Source organism: Periplaneta americana, chromosome 15 (genome assembly GCF_040183065.1).
Source record: "Periplaneta americana isolate PAMFEO1 chromosome 15, P.americana_PAMFEO1_priV1, whole genome shotgun sequence".
Classification (NCBI taxonomy): domain Eukaryota; kingdom Metazoa; phylum Arthropoda; class Insecta; order Blattodea; family Blattidae; genus Periplaneta; species Periplaneta americana.
The window spans coordinates 168,623,200-168,628,522 of NC_091131.1; the positions used below are offsets into that span (position 1 = coordinate 168,623,200).

At 37.1% G+C, this 5,323-nt stretch overlaps 1 non-coding gene across 1 annotated transcript; it reads left to right on the plus strand.

Annotated features, from left to right (window-relative positions):
- The first annotated feature begins 1,078 nt into the window (after positions 1-1,078).
- On the plus strand, positions 1,079-1,152 carry TRNAG-GCC (transfer RNA glycine (anticodon GCC)). Its single transcript has one exon. It is a non-coding gene; the product is annotated as a tRNA-Gly (tRNA).
- Positions 1,153-5,323: the final 4,171 nt, after the last annotated feature.

A 5,323-nucleotide genomic window follows, 5' to 3' on the forward strand; every position in this document is an offset into this window, starting at 1 on the left:
CCTCTGAATCAACTGAATGAAAAGAAGAAAAATTCGTAAAAGCTGGTCCAAATAGAGAAAGATAGAAAGAGGAGAAAAAAATTCGAATGGTTAACTACTGACCTGAAGCATACTGTGACATTGTCGATGGAAAACATCAGTGTTTCAATCCTTCAAAAACGAGTATGAATTTATAGCTGTGCAGGGTCGAAGTGGAAAGTGACAAAAGAGTCATAAAACTGTAACCAACTAACCCCAAGATATGGAGGGTGTACTGTTGTACACTTAGGTATTGTCCTCGTGATATTGCTTCCTGTCCTCTAACCATCGAAAAAATAGGTCAGACAGTATCCGTGAAAAGATTTCTTGTTGGACAGTGACTGTTATAGTCAGGTTCCAATCCAAATAGACCCCGGCCACTGGCCGGTGCATGAGGTGGCCGCTAAATAAAGAGAGAATTTGTATTGATCTTGTGGCAAATCCAATTGGTTCCAGAGAAAATTGGCCTTTTGGCCAGGTGGCCGTTTAAATGAAGTGACCGCAAAGGCAGGTTTCACTGTAGTTTCTTCCTTCATAATTATCCCATTAATTAGCGCATGTCTCCCATTTCCAACTTGATGGTATTTAAAAATATGACCAAATCTTTGTCCAGTTCTTATTAGGAAATTTACATTCTACATTCGATAACAACTTCACTTGGTCTTGTAAGTAGCTGTAGATCAGTTTAGTTATTTGTTCTGGTGCAATATTTGTGTCTTCCAACAATTTTTTGGCGTCACTGGTGATGAGTTTTTTCAAAGACCTGTCATACTGGATGCATGAAATGAAGAAATATAGTTAGATATGAACACGAAAGTGTCTATACTGTGGACAGCGCGTAATATATCTTTTATAAATAGAGCATCACATTCAGATTTTACAGTAGTTAACTGTAAACCTCCTTCCTTGATCGACAATCTGCACTGAGGTCGTGCGATACGAAATACGAAACCTTTCCACAAATAGAATCCTAAAATCTTTTCAATTTGTTGAGTTGTATGTTCGGGTATCGGAAGAACTTGCGCAATGTACCATATTTTGTGAGGGTGTCGTGTATAGTTCCTGGGGTAGCTCAGTCGGTAGAGCGTTCGCGCGCCAAGCGAAGGGTCCCGGGATCGATACCCGACCCCGGAACAGTTTTTAATTGAAATTATTTAAAATAAACGTGTTTATATGCCACACGTTTTGGATACCATTCAAATTTCGACTGAGATGTCTTTGTATTCCATATCTGAATTTGTTAACAATATCCTTCCAATTTAATTCAATAACATCCATAACATTGGGTGTAAATAGTATCCCTAAAATTTTCATTTCATTAACATTAGTAAATCGAGTTGATATCGTTTGCCCCTTTGGAGTTAGGGCCATGAAAGTAGTTTTCGTAAAATTAAAGACAGAGTTTGACGCACTTCGGAATAGGCTACCTGTAGCACTTCTTGAATACGAGGGGGGTCTGTTGTTTCTTTGCATAAAATAATCACATCGGTGGCATAGGCATAAACCGGTGTTATAGACGCCATCTCTCTGTTACTACACAAGGAAAAGGTCAGCATCCTCAGCAGCGTTTCTAATGCACATATAGATAATATCATTGGCATTGGACAGCCTTGACGCACGGACCTTTGTAAGGCGATTGGTTTCATAAAATACCCGTTTATTTGTACACGTGAATATGCATTCTGATATAATTGTTTGAAGGTATTGATAAGTTTTATAGGGATATTCAATTTATGTAACACTGCAAACAAATAGGAATGATTGATATTATCAAAGGCTTGCTCAAGATCTATGTTCAATAACCCAGCAATATTATCTCTTTTTTCAATAACAAATCCCTAATAGTAGAGAGAATATTGGTTATCTTTCTTCCTGGCACTGCGCACGTTTGCCCTATATCTATAATTTGAGGAAACAGAGTTCTTAATCTATTTGCCAAAATCTTCATTACAATTTTATAGTCGGTATTTAGAAGTGTAATCGATCTATAGTCTTTAATCATTCCGGTACATTGCTTTTTTGGAATAAGAATTACAATGCCCTCCGTAAAACTCGTACAGTCTACTTGACACATAAATACTTCATTAAACACTTGTAGGAGTTGCTCTTTTACGAAGTCCCAATCAGCCTTATAAAAAGTATAGGTAATTCCATCTGGACCTGGAGCTGATTTTGAACTTGCAGAAATTATCGCTCTTCTAATTTCCTCTTCAGTAATGGGTTGTTCTAATAATTGTTGATCATCAAGTGAAATGGCTCGTTGCAAATATTGAAGTACGGTATGTTGATCTTGCTCAGAGTGTACTCTATGGCGAAATCTTGCTTGAAAATATTCGAAAGATTCTTCCAATATTAAGGGGGTACCTGTGATATTTTGGTTATCTGGTGTTTTTAACTGATGAATAAACTTTGTTTGACCTTTATTTTTTTCTGTAGCAATATGAAAAAGCGCGGCTTTTTCTTCAGCAATGATAGAACTATTTGTGCTTCGTGTTAAGGATCCTTGCAATGCACGCTCTTGAAGTAAGTTGAGTCTCCTCTTAGCAGCTTGCATTTGTTTAAAAACATCTTTACCGCCACATTGTTGTTGATAGATGTTCTGCAGGAGTTGATAATGATAGCGCAGCTTGTTACGTGCAGTACGTGCCCTTTGTATGCCTTGGGATTAAAAAAACTGCTGAATAGCTGGTTTAACAATGTAGGTCCATTTATGAAGAATGTTGGATGAAGACCGTCTCACTCTATCAGTCACTGCCTCCCAAAAAAATTTAAAATCTTCGGTAATTTTGTCATCACGTAATAACTGAGAGCTCAGTTGCAATAACTTTTCCCGATCTGTGGTACATGATGAAGTTTTTCCACTTTCAACATTACGCAATCATGGTCAGTAAAGGAAACTGGTATCGTACTGACCGTTTTAAGTTTATCTGTTGAAGCTGCGTTCACGTAAATTCTGTCGATACGAGAAGCTGCATTCAGGTGATGATACGTAAACCGAATGTTGTTGCCATGCAGTTATTCCCACACATCATATAAACAGAGTTGAAGGATCATGCGGTCTAAGGCTAACGATGGATTATATTCTCCAGTTTGGTCTTTTGCATGGAGCACACAATTAAAATCTCCACCAAAAAATAGGTGATCAAAATTATGTCTTACATAATAAGGTAATTCATGTGTAATAAAGTGTTCTCTTTCTTCTCTTTTATTCGAACCAGACGGGAGGTAAACATTTACATATAGCGTATTATCATTTGTTAGCAGCGTCGTTATTCTGCCGCTTGGATGGATTTCGAATTGTTTAATATCAATACTGGAACGATACACAACGGCAATACCTCTTTGATTTTCCCCAGGGTTGCATATCGCATGAAACCGTGGACCCAGAAAATGCATATTATCTACATTTATTTCTTGTAACAAAAAAATATCGATATCATTGTCATTAATAAATCTTGTTAATTGCTGTTGCTTAGATCTACTGCGAAGAAGATTAACATTCAGAGTTGCCACTACATTTAAAGGGAGTGCCATCAAAAATAAAATGCACAGGCAAAGGTGCATTTTATAATAATACAACTAATAATGATATTATTACCCTTCGACTTTGGAAGTTACGGTTTGTTTCTTTTTAGCAAGACGAGGATCTCTTGAATTAACCTGCCTCTTTAAATACGGTCGAATTATTAAATCAGTCGTTTCACTCTCCATTAGCGTATCCGGAAACATTGCATCATAAGAATCATCTGTTCCGTGTTCTTGATTCACCGTAGAAATAGGAAGGCCATTCACACGATCGACAGGCATACTTTCTTTCGTGTCTTGTTGTGAGGCAGTTTGTGTACTGACCTTGACATTGACATCGTGCGTAGAAGGACTATTCTGCGCTGAAGCGGTGTTAGGATGTGGGGGAGTGCCATCCTCGGGTATCTTGCCTGACGTTGTCTCTGTTGTTATGGTTGAACTGTTAAGTGATAAATCAATAACTTCAGATACGTCTTCTTTGTTTACTGATGACGTCGAAGCGGTAGCTTTAGTTTCCGTCGTATTGCTGGATATATTATTTTTGCTAACATCCACTTCCAGTCGTTGAGAAATATTATGCTCTCTTTCTGCAGGGTCGTGGTTATTTACATCCATCTGAAGCACAGATCGTCTCGCCGGCAGCGTCCCAGCTACCAACTTAGACCAAGCAGATTGATCACTTTTATTACGAGAAATCATATTCGCGAGGTCTTTTTTGTTAGGACAATTATTTCGCAAATGGCCAGTTTGATGACAGTATGAACAAGTAGTAGGTTGATTTTCATAACTTACTAAGGCTTTAAATCCACAAACATCAATATATGAAGGGATATGCGTTTTCAGACCCATTTTAACTGTGCGCACTCCATTCTTAATCTTATATCTAAAAGCCTGTCCCCATGAATCATCAGTAACTGAATAAACAGAGCCGTATTTTTCAAGAACAGTACTTATATTAGTATTAGAAAGTTCCGGAGGAAGGTTATAAATTTTGACAGATTTAATGCCGGGTCCTGCTTTCTCTATTTTCACTTTGGTTCTCTGTCCATTAGAAAATGTGAACGACAACTCACCTTTGGTTCTTTCTAATATTTCTTCAGCAATGTTAGTGGAATTACATTTAATGAAGACTTGCCGTGTCACTCCATTCAGTTGAATCATCTCTAGTTGTTCTTCCATTAGTCGGAGATCTTCATAAATCCATTCGTGAAGTAAATATGGTTCTCGTCGAGGAATATCTTGCTCGGTGAAGGATATCACAAGCGTTTGTTTCCTTTCTATCATCATAATTCTTATCAAATAAATATCAGGAGACTTAGTCAAACGTATATAGACGCAAACTTGTGCAGGAACACTTAACAAAAATAATCACAGTTTATAACTCCCACAAAAGTCACTGAAATCTAATATGTCACTTATGAAACTGAAACACTCACTACTCCACCAAAGTTTGCTCGCAACTGAACGTTCAGAGGCTGTGTATTATGATCGACGTTCGTGACAAGTATCACGCTCTGCCGGCCATAATGAATACTGAAATGCACACGCCAGTCAGTCAGCTGATTATGATAAACATTGCATTTTATGGTAACTTTGAGATAAATAAAATAGGCCTACCGGTATTACAAAAATATTTTACGGCAGAATAATATAGAATGACGATAATAATAATAATAATAATAATAATAATAATAATAATAATAATAATAATAAAACCATATACTAGAGAAGACTGTTGTACCTTGAAACATATTTCACTTTTTTTTTTTACTTTTGAGAA